The 17,738-nt window shown below is 35.8% G+C and overlaps 1 pseudogene; it reads right to left on the reverse strand.

The window, feature by feature from the left end:
- Positions 1-16,375: 16,375 nt before the first annotated feature.
- Positions 16,376-16,819, reverse strand: LOC107020093 (annotated as a pseudogene).
- Positions 16,820-17,738: the final 919 nt, after the last annotated feature.

A 17,738-nucleotide genomic window follows, 5' to 3' on the forward strand; every position in this document is an offset into this window, starting at 1 on the left:
AGATCTCAGTTTTCCTGGAAAAAGACGAAGTATTGAATTTTGTAGCAACATAAAGTCCACAGGATATAAACTCCTTTTCTCGATGTGCTTATTATGATATAGTTTCATCAGATTGTATGCTCACAAGAAGTTAAAATTGTCTTCTCTTGAACTCCAACTTTAACCTCAATTCGTTAACATAGTGTTTAGTGGTTTCCTAACAGCTGTTTTTCTTTAGAACATACACTCGATAAAGGCTCGCCTAAACCATGCACTCGATAGACCCGATTAATTTTGAAATCTATAATCTACAAATTGTAAACAAATATTGATTTGCACTCGTTCTATAGAACCAATTCTATAGCGTCATCATAGATCCAAAACACCTAGTTAAGTTATTTAGTTCCTCATATTTTCACGTAAACTACAAGTAGTAGAGAACAAAACATAATTCAAATACTTACAAAATCAATTTGCAAATGAACAAGTACTTCGAAAATCTATGAAACAAAATCAAAACTTCACTTTGTTACAAAATAGTTTGAAACCAAAAGATCCAAAATAATCGAGTAATCTCGTCCCTTGCTTCGTAAGGATCAGATAACCAATAATACCCTTCAAAAACAACATAATAATTCAAAGATAATGTGTTTAAAAGAAGACTATGATTGAATTGTAGGGCTCTTTCACAGCCACAATCACGTCACTTTAAGGACTTCACTGTCGTGAAGCCCTCCATGGACTTTCCTTGGAGTGTCCTAAGATTTGGCATTCAACATAGTTACTTGACTCAACATAACAATCTAGACAACGGACTATCAAAAGGATCACGGTCCATGAAGTCGTCCCTGTTCTTGCCTTGGACTTTCCGATGTTTGGGTATTCACCTACTTAGTAAAATCTAAATTATGGTCTGGACCATGGACTATCAAATGGAACACGGTCCGTGGAATCGTCCGTGATCCTGCCTTATAGTTTCCCATGATTTGGATTTTCCACTTCCTCTCTAGAATCTTATTCACAATATGGACCACGGACCGTTATAGGCTTCACGGTCTGTGAAGACGTGCGTAGTCTTTACTTCAAATTTTCCAAAAGTAGGTTTTCAGAATTTTTTCTCTAGAGTAGCACTTCAAGGTCACCATCAGGATTCGTGGTAAGGTCAACGGAATGTGCAGATGGTCTTGCTTTTTACTTCTTGAACATTCTTTTCTATCTCTTTTTGTATCTGCCAGATGCCAGATTCTGTGTGCAGAATCAACAAATACATCAAATCATACAAAACACACTTGATTCTTGTATTAGTTCCTTTTTTTTAAGTATCAAATATACCGAGATATCTCGGCACATCAGAGATGTCTAACACATTGATCACATGTACTATTCTTGTTTTTAATCAGATGTATAATGTTATATTTGATCTGGTTCTACTTATTTATATGTTTCTTGCTTTTTGTCTTAGAATATGGCATGACTTTTCATACACCTTATTCGTCTATCCATGTTTATACCCTCATTGGAGTGTCTGTCATAGTCACCCATGTTTATCATGCTTGTCCTATCTTGTTTGTGGGTTTTCAAACATGGGTGGATTTGTTGATTTTTGTTACAAATGACTTGATATAATCTTAGGCATGACTTGATTTTCCTTTAATATGTTGTGCTAAACTATAGTACAAAATTTGTGACTCTAGAGATCCCCGGTAGGTAAAAATTAGAGTGGGAACGAGTGTACAAACCTATGCTCGAGAAGATCATATTCTTTATTCGGGCTACAAAATTGGTCAGGTAAGGTTGTTTCCCTTATTTACTCATGTTTGGGATGTTGAGGTTAAGTCTCCCTTTTTTGATTCCATCAGGGTGTCAGAATTTAGAGAAGTATTTCTTACTGATTTTCTTTGTATGCCTTCGGATACAGATATAGGATTTTGCACTGACTTAAAAATTGGTACCTACCCCATTTAGATCCCTTCTTATCGTATGGCTCCAACATAGTTAAGAGAACTTAAGGCTCAAATCCAAGAACTTTTTGATAAAGGATTCATCTGTCCTATTGTTTCACCATGGGGTTATCTCGTCTTATTTGTTAATAAAAAGGATGGTAGTATGAGGATGTGTATAGATTACCTTATATGGAACATGGTCACCAATTTAAACAAGTACCCATTACCTCAACTAGAAAACTTTTTTTGACCAATTGCAAGGTGCATCAATTTTCTCTAAGATTGATCTAAAATTTGATACCATCAATTAAATATTAAGCATGGGGACGTGCCAAAGACGGGGTCTAGAATTTGCTATAGGCATATAGAGTTTCTTGTTATATCATTTGGGTTAACAAATGCACCAGCAACTTTCATGAGTTAGAGGAATGGTTTTCTCAAAACCTTTCTTAATTCGTTTGTGAAATTGTTTATTGTTGAAATTTTGGTCTATTCGAAAAGTGAGGAAGAGAATGCCGACCATCTTTGTATTGTTTTGTGTATTCTAAAGAAACACAAGTTGTACGTGAAATTTCTAAGTGTGATATTTGTTGCCTTCGTGATCCTTTTTGGGTCATGTAGTTTTAAAATAACGGGTAATGGTTGATTCCTAAAAGATTGAAGCGGTTAACAATTGGTCTCGGCCTAGCTCTGTGACTGAGGAGTTTGTAGGGCTCACTACCTACTATCGTCAAATTTTGAAGAACTTTGCTTCTATTTCCACTTATTTGAAAATTTTTATCCAAATAGACATACAATTTTAATGGACTAAAAAATATGAGGAGATATTTCAAAAGTTCAAGACTAGTTTGAACGTCGTCACTACCAGTGAAGCTAAAGATTTCATTGTTTATTGTGAGGCTTCACATTGAGGCTTGGGTATTGTGTTGATGCAGCATAACAATACCATAGAATAGACATGGCGATAGTTGAAGGTTCACGAGAGGAATTATCTAACACATGATTAAGAGTTGACAAGGTAGTTTTTGCCTTTAAGATCTTGCGACATTATTATGGTGTTAAATCTGACGTGCTTACTAATTATTGTAGCTTGCAATATGTGTTCACTCAAATGGATCTGAATTTTAGACAATAATGGTGGAATGAGTTACTCAAGGATTATAAAATGACCATCCAGTGTCATCCGACTAAGGTTAATGTAGTGGCAGACGCGTTAAGTAGGAAAGTGGTGTGTATTGGTAATGTAGCATGTTTGAGTGTATCCAAGCGACCTTTGGCTATGGAAATCCACACCTTGGAGTCTAAGCTTATGTAGTTGGGCATATAAGAAACAACTGCGGTAATAGATAAAATGAGGTTAGGGCCACATTCATTGAGGAGATCAAAGCCAAATAGTTTGAGGATTAAAATTAGAATGAGCTTAGAAAGAAGATTATGATTGGTAAGGCACAAGAGACCACTCTTGATGTGGAAGTGTTCTCTGTTTTAAATGAAGGATTTGTGTTCCTACAGTGGGCGACTTGATTCAGAATTTGTTGATACAATCTCATTGTTCGACGTATTCCATTAATACGAGTGTCACCAAAATGTACCGAGATATGAAGTGACTTTATTGGTGTTCTGGCATGAAGAAAGATATAGTGTTGTTTGTCACTACGTTTCAAAATTAACATAAAGTAAAATATGAACATCGAAGGCCGGAACGTTTGCATCAGAAAATGCCAATTCGAGAATGGAAATGTGAAATAACAGCTATGGATTTCGTGGTTGGCCATCCCTATACTTTGGGGAATATATTTCTATTCTTGTAATGGTTGACAAATTGACTAAGTCAACTCATTCTATTCTAGTAAAAATACATTATAATGCTCAAAAATTGGCTAAGGTGTATTTAAAAGAGATAGTAAGGTTTGTTAAAGTGCCCCTTTCTATCATCTCATACTGTGTTACACAGTTCACATCTATGTTTTAGATGAAGTCACATGACGAATTGGGCACACAACTCACTTTTAGTACATCTTTCTATCCTCAGACGGATGGATAATCATAAAGGTCTATGCAAGTGTTACAAAATATGTTTATGGCATGTGTGATTAATTTTGAAGGGCATTGGGATAAATTCCTACAGTTTTGTGAGTTCTTCAATAATAATAGTTATCACTTCAGTATAGATATGGCACAATTTGAGGCACTTTATCAGAGGGGATATAAATCATACATAGGATGGTTTGAGGCTTGAGATATGAAACATTTGGGTGTTAATTTAGAGAAGGATGCTCAAGCTAAACTAAGGAGCATTCAAGCTAAGATTTTAGCAGCCCAAACTTGACAGAAGAAGTATGGCGAACATAAGATAATAGACATGACATTCCAGACTGTTGAGAGATTTTTCTTAAAGTATCACCCATAAAAGAGGTGATAAGATTTGGTAAGAATGGCAAGCTAAGTTCGTGCTACATTGGTCACTTTGAGGTTCTTGATTGTATAGGGCAAGTGTCTTAATGATTGAATTTACCTCCAAACCTATCGGAATTCATCCAGTATTTTATGTGTCCATGATGAAGAGATATTATGGTGATAGATATTAACATCATAAAGTGGAACTTAATTGTGTTAGACAACGACCTTTAGTATGTGGTGGTACCAATTGCAATTCTTGATTGTGATGTTTGGAAGTTAAGGACCAAGGACATTAAGTTTGTACCGTTCAATGAAAGCATCATCCATTTGAGGAAACTACATGGAAACTGACAAGGACATGAAAGACATGTATCCCTCGTTGTTCGTCGATTCACGTACTACTCTACTCTTACATTATCCCGTCTTTCCTAGATTGTAACTCAGGGATGAGTGATGGGTGAATGTTAGCCGTTGTAACAACCTGTTTTTGTCGTTGTAGACAAATAAATGGGGAAATTTTTTTGGCCAAGAAACTTTTTCCTTGTAAATTTAAACTTTTCAAGCTAGTCCAAATTCTAATGAAATTGGAGCAAGTTAGTTCAATGTAAATCTTGTAACAAATGGCAGATCTAAATATAAAATATATTACATGAATAGATAGCTAAGACTCTAAGTAACTTGTACGAATTTATGAAATTAGATTTGGGCAAGTAAAACTTCTGAAACTAATCTTAGCGTAAACATGGACTTTCTATGTGTCATGGTAAGTAGGTGTGTTGTGAAATATGGGTTTGAAACTATTATATTTTCTCAGAGTTAATGTGCAAGCTGCTATGTCGGAATTTTCCCGCTAAGGCGGGGCAGGTGTAGTAGGGTGAGGACCTTTGTGGCGGGAGAAACATGACTTAAGTTAGAAATAAACCCCAAAAAATTTTTATTCAACAAACCTTCATAGGTAAGGAACGACCTAGGGGTATTTCTTTACGGTCCACCTCTTATATCTCCAAAGATAAAGGTTTTACTCCCCAAATCCATTTTTTGATCCATAGAACTTAGTTTGTTGCATAATTATCAATCAGGAGGGTTTTTGATTTGGGATTTATGGTGAAAAAAACCCTAAACTTGGTAGGGGGATCAAGGGTTCTACCTTTGGTGGATATTATTGATAATAGTAAGGGTAATTAGATCTTGCTTATTCATCCTCGTGTTATCTTAATTGTCTGTAGACAAAGAACAAGATGAAAGAATCCGAAAGGGAAGAATAAAGTTTCTTAGGGGATTCAAACATTGTTCGAGGTAGGTGATAATTATTATTTCATGTTGGTGTGATATATATTTATAATTGTTCTATTATAATGCAGGTATATAGGTGAATGTTGAATTATTGATCACAATATCTGTAAATGAAGATAATTGAACAATTGTATGCCATGAATCTTGACTTGATTATATGATTATGAAAATTTGTATGCCAAGATTAGATTTAGGAGTTCAAGTCACCTGAATTTTATTCTGTAAAGTCGTACAAACTCTTTAGAATATTGTTTATCCACCCACTTGATCAAACTCATAATTAAATCCCCCATCCATTATCGCATTGACTAGAACTCACCTCACTCAGATTTCATCCTTGTTTTGCTTAGGCAGGAAATTTCCAATTAGTACTCACAAGCTTTCTAGCATAAATTCCTTCCCCGTTGGCGTTTCCATAACCATGGGAACACGTCATTAAAATAGATACCAGTTTACCCATCACTCGTCCACGAGTGATAAACTAGGAGAATTGGCTAAGGCAAGAGTAGAGTAGTACCTGAATCGTTGAACTACTAGGATACTTGTCTCGTATGCCATTCTCGGTTTACCAAGTAGCTTCCTCAACTAAAAAATGTTCCATTGAACTTTCACGGTGTTATCCTAGGTCCTCAAATTTCAAACATCACGATCAAATATGATAATTGGTTCTTCCTCATACCGAAATAATTTGATTAACAAATCTGAGTTCTACTTTATGATGTAATCTTCGTTCCCATGATACTTCTTCATTGCGGACACAAAGAACACTGCATCGGCTCGAGATAGGCTAGGCGGTAAAGCCAACAAATAAGCCACTAGTCGTATATAATCAAGAATCTCAAATGGCCAGATTTATTGAGAAATAAGCTTTCCCTTCTTGTCGAATCTCATAACACCCTTTATGGGTGACACCTTTAGAAGAACTTGCTAACTGTCCTGAAATGCCATATCCTTTATTAGTTAGTCTACATACTTTTTTTGTCGACTCTAGGTTTTTAGAATATTAGCTTGGATGCTTCTCACCTCCTCATGAGCATCTTTCACCCAATAAACCCCCAAAGGTTTCACATCTCTAGCCTCAAACAACTCTATGGGTGTACTACATCCCCTCCCATAAAGTGCCTCATAAGGTGCCATGTCAATTGTGAAGCTGTAACTGTTCTCATAGGACAACTCACACAAAGGTAGAAACTTACCCTATGTCCTCCAAGTCAATCACACGTTCCCTCAATATGTCTTCTAAAATATTAATAGTTATTTCTAAGATTCTATATTTATGTGGATGGAAGGTTGTGCTAAAAGTGAGTTGAATGCCCAACTCCTAATGCAATTTCCCAAAATATGGATTTGAAGTTGTACCAAATGTTGAGATGATGGAAAGGGCCACCCTATGCAGCCTCATTATCTCCTTCACATAAACCTTAGCCAATTGTTTATCGCTATAGTCTACTATTATTAGAATAAAGTTGGCTGAATTAGTCAGTCTGTTAACCACCAAATAAATGGAGACAAACTTCCCCAGGGTCTTGGGAAGACCAACCACGAATCGATAGCGCTATGCTTTCCAACTTATATTCAGGAATTGACCTTCATTGATGCAAACCTAGAGGACTTTGGTGATCATAATATACTTATTAATAGTTTGGCACTTTAATCTAAGCACACCACTAGAATCAAGAGTCGCATCTTGTGCCTTGGCAAACACATTATTCTTTTTCAGCTCATTCAAACTATCATCCTTAACATGTTTGGCCTTGATATCTTCAATTAATGTGGGCCTAACCTAAAAGATGGCTAACACCCCACCTTTCTGTGAGATGCCTAATATCATGAACTTAGAGTCCAATGTTTTAATCTCCTTGGCCTTAGGTCGCTTGGACACTCCCAAGCAAGCTACACTACCCATACTCAACGTCTTCAGCTTAATGCATCTGCCACTACATTAGCCTTACTAGAATGATACTGGATGAATACATCATAATACTTGAGTAACTCCATCCACCTTAGCTGTCTCAGATTAAGGTCCTTTTGCATTACCACATGTTGTGGACTACGATGACGGTAACCACCTCAGACTTGACACCATAAAGGTAATGCCTCCAAATATTGAGAGAAAACACTAGCATTTCCAACTCTAGGTCATGCACCATACTTTCTCTCATTCACCTTCAGTTATCGTGAGGCCTAAGATAAGACATTTCTTTCATTCATCAACATTACACCAAACCCCGAATGTGAAACATCACAAAAAACAATGAATTCATTACCTTCCACCAGTGTCAGGAAAGATGTTGTGGTCACAAGAGTCTTGAGCTTTTGAAAGATCTGTTTACATTTGTTAGTCCACTCTAAAGGAATTTTATTTTGGGTTAACTTTGTCAAATATGTGGAGATAGAAGGAAAGTTTTCATATACCGTTAGTAGGAGTTGGAGAGCCCCTCGAAACTCCTTACTTCAATCATAGAGCTAGGCCAGACCCACTTCTTGAATGCTTTGATCTTTTACAGATCTACCATTACCCCTTCCTTTGAAATCACATGCTCTAAAAAGGTAAGTGAAGACCACCTGAGCAGATACAGATGCTCTTCCATACTGTTTGAATAAACAAAAATGTCATCAATAAAGACGATAACAATATAATCCAAGAATTGTTGAACACATCATTGATCAAACTCATGAAGTCTACAGACGTATTGGTCAACCCAAATGACATCATTTAAAACTCATAGCACCCATAGCGGGTTCTGAGTGTCGTTTTTGGTACATCCTTGTGCATAATATTTAAATGATGGTAACTAGACCTTACGTAAATTTTAGAAAAAACTGATGCACTGTGCATATGGTTAAAGAGATTATCTATTTGTGGAAACAAATACTTATCACAGATGGTGACCCTATTCAATTGTCAATAGTATATTCATATCCTCACACTACAAGATTTCTTCTTAACATACAAGACAGGAACACCCCACGGGGAAGGACTAGGATGGATAAAAACTTTATTAAGAAGATCATGAATTTGAGCTTTAAGCTCTCTCAATTTTGTCGTAACCATGCGATAAGGAGAAATGGAGATAGGGTGGGTGTCCAGCTCCATGTTGATGCATAAATCTATATACCTATCCGGAGGCATACAAGGAAAATTAGTAGGAAACATTTCCTTGAATTCAAGCACTACAGGAATAGATTCAATAGAGGGAGGAGACTTAGCATCAACATCCAAAATATGATCCAAATATTCCAAACTCCCCTACCCCACAAGGATCCTATCCCAAATGAATGATATGAACTTAGTTGTCTTTGGCTAGTATACCCATTCCCACTCTAACTTTTCGCTACTTGGGATCTCTAATCAGAGACTTAGCATGAAAATTAAGCACAACATAATAGTGGGATAACCATGTCATTCCTAAGATTATATCAAAGTCATTCATTTCCAGAATAACCAAATTAACCCAAGTCTAAAGATACCCATGAACATGATAGAACAAGCACGATAGCCATGGGTGACTATGACAGACTCTTCAACTAGGGTAAAAATATGGATAAGGGCATCAAGAACATCACAAACATAATCAAATCCCAAGGGAAAATGAATTAATGCATACGAATAAACAGAATCGTGTCGAACAAAAAAATAGTTATTCAGTCACAAACAAGAATAGTACTAGTGATCATTGCATCAGACACCTCAACCTCAGTCTTGCAAGGAATGTCATAAAACTGAGTCCCGTCATCTTGATGGGCAACCTTCTTTCGTGAATGCGCTTCCTTCTCCATGCATCATCATTTCCCTGGACTCACTGATGTCCTCTCTTACCCCCTTGTATACATCCTTCGCCATTAGTACCATCCCTGGTACCACTGCCACTACAAAATTTTATAGCTACGACCACCATAGTAAAGTTTAGCCTAAACTAGCAAAAGTTGTTGTCTTTGATAAAAGGCTATACTTTTGGACTTTAGGCAACACTTTTTAGGGGGTGACCTAAAAGAAGCGTAACCTTTGACATTAAGTAACACTTTTTAAAAGTAGCCATTATATCTACACTTATAAATCGTGGTCAAAGAGGTATAAGGGCGCTTTGTAGTGATTCATTAGCGACACATTTTTAATTATACTATACATAAGAGTGCTGCCTTTGCTTTGTTATTGGTCACATTTAAAAACGTTGCCTTTGCTTTGTTATTGGTCACACTTACAAGTGTTTCCTTTACTTCTAAGAATAATAATTGCGTATATTCAATAATTACATAATTAAATATACAATTTACCTAAAGCACAACATTAACTAATAATTAAATTGAAGCTATATATTTAAAATAAACTTCGAGAAACATGTCCTGTACAATGCCTAATATTTAGAAAGTGATTGCTTAATGATTTGTACTATCAATGAATTCTCCAAAACAAAATACTTTCAAACATTATACATGACAATAAGACAAAAACTCTTCATCGTTCACTACAATAATCGAGTTTACTTCTGGCCACAATTCAAATTCATTTATCAGCATTTTACCGCAAATATAAAATAGAATTATAATTTAGTGAAATAAAGCTTTTTATCTGCAAAACTACATGAAAATTCATAACTATAAAAACATCATCATCTGCAAATTTCTCTATTGGGGAGAAGGGTATTTAATTAGCCAAATTCAACAAAACTAGAGTTAGCTAATAGTTTTTATTATCCATTACTGTTTCTATCACGTGATTTTGTCGATGTGACTTTCAATGTTTTACTATAGAATTCAGCAATAAAAAAATAAATTAGTGGGATTCGTGTTGCAGAAACGATGAACTTAAGTGGTTGACACTCGAACTAGGAAAAAAAAGACGGGAAAGTCTATATAACTTCATCGAAGAGAAGTTATCAGTTACTCGCACACAATTTTTTGTAATGGAGGATTGACTCCTTTCTGATGGTTGGTACCATGTTGAATGCTTGATTTTCTTTTATCTTCAATCCACTCATCCGCAGTTGGTTTCTTAGTAGTACCGCTGGCACTACTACAACCAACAATCTCATTCGGCATAGGGATGGAAGCATTGAAAATATGCAAATGTTTTAACATTTTTAATATAGCATGTTAACCTTATAAATTAAGAGAAATTGAAAGTTTATACTAGATAGTCAAAAAGGTGAGCAGGACCCAAATGTAGACGAGGAGTAACAACCCATTTGTATTTACATTAATAAATTATGCTTGTTAGAAAAATTTAGCTGCAGATTACACAATATAACAATCTTAATCATTGAAATCATGGCACAAAAGCTAAAGTCTAATGCTATGTATGAGGTAACAATACAAAGCTGTAAATTCTATACAAGTATCAAAATAGACCGATATTTATTCTTCATGAAAGTAAGCTAGAGTGTTATATATATTACATGTGTTCAAGAATTAGCTTGCTTCGAGAAAGCACCACCATTAAAAATTATTTCTTTATCAAATTCAAAGAACCATAAAAGTTGGACCATCTTAACCTTCGTAAAATTTTAATAATCAAGTCTGTGATTGCATGAAGTGACTATACAAAAAGGAACCCACATAAATGTCCACATTGGTATGTCTTTGAGACTTTGAAAGATTAATCGAAGTGAAGTTTGAGAAAAGAAGAAGTTGCCCATCAAAATATTATATTGGGTTTTCAATCTACTATACATATTTTACCCTAGTATTGCCTAATTTCATAATCCTTATCCACACCAACATATTTGTTAGCTCTCCATTCCACTCACTACCAAGAAGGAACATAAAGCAGGATATCAAACCAACCCCCAACTCCACCCAAAAAGAACAAAATAAAATACATGGTTATACCATACGTGAGCATTAAGGGGTTAGATAAACTCATGTTTGTCACAATGGCTCTAATGAAAAACTCTCGACTCAAAAATTATGCCCTCACCTGATTTCTCCACAAGCATTACAAATTTCAATATTTCAATATTACTGCTAAATACTACAGTATTAACAGTGCTAGATTCCTATAAAATGTCTACAAGAATATGCATATCCCACAGCACCAGTGCATGTCACATACAATGAATTTGCAAACTCCAGACTGTGATTGACTAGATTGGATACTTCTCGTATGTTTGTCATCTGTAAACCTAGACAAATAAAGAGTGAATTAAAACGTAAGAAAAGCACTAGAGGTGATAAACCTTAAATCAAAAGATTAATACAAATATTAAAGAGACAGAAGGAACTTGTGAGTTGAGACTCAACCTAGGTGAAACATTGCTAAAGTTTACTGCTTAAAAAGCTTACCTCACTTAAAGTTTATGAAGTATTGACTCCTACATCAGTGGCAATGCAAACTCTTTCTTTTGAGGAACCTGAAACTTCCAATGATGGATCTTCAGCTTTCACCTTTCCTTTCTTGTTCAACAGTTTACTCGACTTCTTTGCTGTTGGATCAACTGTAATCACATCAACTTTCTCAGTTATATGTTCTGCAGCTTTTTCCAAAGAGGTTATCCACGGTTATAGAGTGAAGAATATGAGATTTATACTTTGTTTATATCTACATCACAAAAGGACTCTGCAATACATGAATAAAAATTTTGGATGAAATGACCACAAAATAGTAATTAAATTAGTGTTCTAGATGTACCATGCTTTCAATCTTACTCTTGAATGATTTCAAATGTACTTTCCGAATTGTTAGAGAATCATACTATACCTACAAAACAAAACTCAAAACAAAAGAGATTAATCCATTGTAAAACATGTTTAGGATTAACATGAATAACATTATTAGCAACTGTAAAGTTATTTGTGTCCAATCAAGATCAGTGTGATCAAATTGCCCTTCTTCTAGGAAACTGCAAACCAGCAAAATATTGGCAAATGATGTAGTTATACACAGTGTTATATGTCACGCGGTTTGTAGCAGCAGGGATAAGGCCTTGTGTCTCATCATTCGGGGCTGATCAATTCGATGAGAGAAGCAGAAACTACATGTCACAGCTGGACAAATTTTTCACACTTTTTAACCTGTCCGTCACAGTTGGGGCGATCATAGACTTCCCTGCAGTTGTGAATATTTAAATGAAACATGGATGAGGAGCTGCTTTTGGTCATTGGCATTTTCCATGGGCTTGTAAAACATGTTATTCTTTGTTGGCACCCATATGTATAGGCATAGGTTGCCTGGAGGAAGTCCTCTCACCCGTGTTTCCCAAGTTCTAGTTGTTGCCGTCTGCAAGAGGAATATTTTGTTTCCAAGCAGTGAGATTGTAGACATGTATGAACTTCCTGGTAAAAGATATGCTATCAAGGCCAACGACAAGTGTAAGAACCCAAAAAAAAAGAGTTTAGGTGTCTAGAGCCGAACGGTTGTTTTTTGATGTTTTGAAGTCCTAAAATGAGTTCTAAGGTTGTAATGAGGCAGTGTCTAAATATTTAGATAATTTGGAAGTCAAACTTCAAGGGATTACGAAGACCTTTGATGTCTAGTCACCTAGATGCCTTAGGTGTTTTTATGTGCTTATATGTGTGTAATTGGCTTATGAAGTACTTACATGAGTAATAGTGATGTTTATATGCAGTATGTTAAGTTTCATGAAGTTTAGAGGTTAAACGTCCAAGAACGTCCAGGACGTTTGAAAGTTGTCCCTTGAGACGTGCTTCTATGACTTGATTGTGCCTAGGATGTTTGAATGTGTTGTGAGTATTTGTTTTGGGTGAAACTGATGTAGAAGTTCCTTGAAATGTTAAGTTCTATATTTACGTTGGAAATGCCCAGGTACGAATCCCCAAAGTCCCCACAAAAGGCCCTCAAGGAGGACCCAAGGTCTACCAAGACACTGCCTTAGCAGTGCCTACCAACGACCCTCAATCGGTGGCCAGTAGGTTCACCTACGCCCCGTTAATTGTTAGGTGTTGATTGGGACTTATCCTAGTGATGGATCAAGGAACTTGACAAGCCCCAGACCAAAACGACGGCCTGCAGTAAGGTCCGAGGTGGACCTACTGAGCGTCGATGGGTCCGTTGATACAAGATGCAACAACTGCTATGCACGCTGCTTCCGTTAATGGGTGAATGGAAATTTCACCACACGTCCTAACCTTACCCTAGTTGGTTTATTTGGTTATTTTTGGGTGTATTTAACTTCATCTAAACGTGACCAGCCAATTCATTCTTCAAATTAAACCCTTCCCTCTCAAAAAGAAACCTCTCTATCGAATTCCCCATTGAAACTGAAGCTCAAGAACAACCATGCTGACGGATTCTCAAACTTTCTTCATCATTTATAGTGGTTTTATTCTACAATGAAGTATGATAATCCTTCATCTCTAGTTAACCTTCAATTTAGAATGTTCTTCTCAAAGTTTTCAAAGAGAAAATATGATCAAACCTCTTATCATCAAATCTAGCCATGGGTTCTTATGATCTATGTCGGTTAAGCTAACTCCAACAAAAGTAATGAAAGTACTTAGTCTCATAAAAGAACGTGCTACTTAGGATAGATACTGTTATGGGACGCTATTTATCCAATGCAGTAAGTAGGACCTTCTGAAAGGGGAGTCTTGGTGAGTTTTAAGTGAAGTGATTGAACTAAGTCTCTAAAAGAACGTGCTACTAAGGGTAGGTGGTTGGATTGGACGCTATCTATCCATTGCACTAAGAAGGACCTCCCGAAATGGAAGTCTTGGTGCCAAACCTTCTAAAAGAATGTGCTACATAGTTGGGTAGGTAGTGGTATGGGATGCTATCTACTCAGTGCACTAAGTAGGCATTCCAAAAGGGAAGACTTTGGTGGTGTGTTGGGTATTCTTCTAATGTCCTGTCATTGAGTAGGGGGCTTGTTCTCCCAAGGTGAGTAAGCCGAAAGGGGTAGTCTTGAGGATCGCTTTGGTGTGTATCGAAGAAGGCATATGCATATTTCCTTCATGTCATACCTTAGTGAGTCTTAGGGAAATCCTGAGGTAGGGAAACTCCTTTGGAAATGAGTTCATTCTCTCTTTGCTTGGCCTTGGAAGTTCACTCATTTAGAATAGGGTAGTTCATTGTAAATGCTCAAGTTGAATTCACTGTAATGTTATAAATGGCACACTTTAATGTCAAGATGAGCTTATTGTAATAATTTGGAAGTTGCTGTAAAAGGTGTCTGTTAGTAAAAATAATTGAAATCCTTCTTTATGTGATAAATGATGTTTCTTATGTTGTTTTACTTCTAATTTTATAAATGTTTTACTTTATTGGCATGAAATGTTTTTTACTAAAATGCCCCTTATTGCATGTTTTTGCATATGCCATACTTAGTACATTGTTTTGTACTAACCTCATACTTTCTATACTATCTATGTATAGGTTTTGGAAGCAAGGTTGAAGTCTAGAAGGCAAAGCTTGGGAAAGTTCCTGTCAAGACAAATTGTATCCTCATATATTTGAGGGCATAATTCCTATCTTATTAGTTTCTTTATGTTAAGTCTTATCATGTATTTGTTTCAAATGTAAAAGGTCGTCTCCCTAAGTATATTATGTCGTGTCTTTAGTTGGCTTATGATGATGAGATTTTCTATGTATCTGTAAAGAGTTTAGTTTTATGTTAATTGTCTTGAAAAGTTTTAATTCTGCACTACTTTTCATGTCTTATGTAATGAAAGATAGTTAAAGGGCTTGTAAAAGACCCCAAAGGGTCAAGTACGCCCGGTCACGAACCGAGGGTTCCTCCTAACTTCTAGGGGGTACTTTCGGGTGGTGACAGTATAATACTTCTTGTATAAAAGCTTTTACGATGTTTTTACAGAAAGGCCTGATGCATGACGTCAAGTAAAATGTATCTTTTAAATGCATGGTTGTCATACTTAGTGCATTATTGTACTAACTCCATTCTTCTCTACTCTCTACACAAAGTGTAGTTTATGGATGCTTAATGAAGGTCTCTAGGGTGAAGGGCTTAATATGTGATTCCCAATCTCAATGAAAGGGATCTTTAAGTTCAAGGATTTCCTATGTCAAGTTTCTATAATGTCTTGTAATAGCTTAGTTATTGAATTTATGTTAAAAGGGCCAGGATGCTAAAAAGAGACTAGCGTCAAACTATGTACTCATGATATATTATACATAATGAAAGTGATGTTCTAGCATATGATGTGCTATGAAAAGTTTTAAATTTTCCGCTAAATTTACTATGAAAATGTGATGAATGATAACTATAGGATTATATAAGACCTCTGAGAGGTCAAGTATGCTATGTTACTTCTAGGGGATGCTCCTTGGTCGTGACAACAAGATAGTTCATACATATGGTTTCAGGTAATTTCCAAGATTGCTCCCTTTTTCACTTTCTCCATGTTGTTGAATAGTGTGAAAGACACGTCTAAAATCTTAAGTTGTTAGGTAAAACGTAATTTTGTTTACCTAATTATGTATTTACATTAATCATACAATGTAAGAAAAAGAAAGGAACAATCATTCATCTCATTCATTTAGCAACAAAAAACAGATCTTTAAATGTCACGAGAAACTCTAGCAATTAAAAAAGAAATTGATTGTTCTATCAAGAAGGAAGATCGTGAACATAAACAAAACAAAGTATCATGAGCAGAAAGTTTTGTGATACTCTATATGTGTTTTAGGCACGAATTTGTTAGAGTAGTGATTTTGGAAAAGAGTAGCTTCTACAAGAGCTCACTTTTTTTTTATTAAAAGATTAAAATCCAAAATATGAAAATCACTTCAAAATTCTCAACAAAAGTTCCAAAAACATAACAAGCAACAAAAACAATAAAAAGAATTAACGATAAGATTTCTGGAACCTCGAATGAGCACCATGCCCATAAAACTTCTTAGGCGCACATCGTCTAGGATCTGCAACAAGAAAAGTCCTATAATATCGTACCAATATATCCTTAATCTCTTTCATGGACTGCGCATAAACATACTTCTGTTAAAAATCAACTAGTGTTTTTGCAATAGACTAATGAATTTCGTATATTTTTGAGGTGTGTCCTCCACTTTTCACACAAATTCGCATGTCTACACCAAAAAAAAAGTGTCTTCCTAAAATTAAAATAGGTTCATAAGCCTTGTACCTAAGAATCTCTAGTTGAAATAGCTCGATAGGTACACCGTTGATCTCGATCAAACCATTACTGCACTTGCAGTGGGTTACTGCTACAACCGTCTTCTTTCATGTGAAGCATTGACCAGATTCTGCCGTTGCTGCCGCCACCTCCATATTGTTATGCTTGTTTTTCTTCTACTGAAATGTATTCGGGAGTTCTTTAATTTGGGGAATGTTTTTTCTAATTTAAGGCAAAAATCAGGTTTAAAGGATTTCCTTCTGTGGCCTATTAAAAAGTTGAGGGAGACTTTAATATGTGGGAGGGAATAATATATTTTGGTGAAAATTTATGGAAATTTATTAGGTCACACTTGTAATGTGTGATTTAGAAATAGATAAATAGACACTTTAAAAGAGTTGTGATATGTGTAAAAAGGTGTTTTCATTAATATTATTATATGGAACTGGGTTTAAAGCATAGCATATATCAGTAAAGAGAACATTTTACAAGTTTTGCTAAAAGGTAAGGCTACACTTTAAAAGCGCACCCAAAAATATTTTAGGCAACACTATACAAGTGTTGTCAAGATTTAGAGTGGTCTTAGTCCTAAAATTGTGTAGTGTTCTCTAGTCTAATGCTTCACGAGGTTAGACATGCACATATGGGGACAATCTCTCCTAATATGTCTAGGTTTTCCACAATTGTAGAAAATGTGGTCAAAAGATGGCCTGTTGGCAGACGCAAGGGCGGCTCCCTGACTATCAAGAATAGGATTCTGCTATAGAGTTCCCGAGTAACCACCTGTAGAAGTTGGTAGGGTTGAATGAATTTGTTTGTATGCAATCGTCGGTGTACCTAAACTTCTGTATTAGGAACCATGAATGTTACATGTGCTTAAGGGCTTCATAGCCAAAGCCTTGGCCTTCCCATCATGTCAAACTCCTTCTATTTTTTTCACAAAATATTTCACCTCATTAAATATTTTACTTGTAAAGGTCATGTGAATAGATAATGCCTTTAACTCAAAGTTTAATCCCTTGACGAATAAACCAATCCTGTTTTCGTCTAGTCAGCAATTTCGTAGCATATTTT

The sequence above is a fragment of the Solanum pennellii genome, chromosome 5, assembly GCF_001406875.1.
Source record: "Solanum pennellii chromosome 5, SPENNV200".
NCBI classification, from domain to species: Eukaryota; Viridiplantae; Streptophyta; class Magnoliopsida; order Solanales; family Solanaceae; genus Solanum; species Solanum pennellii.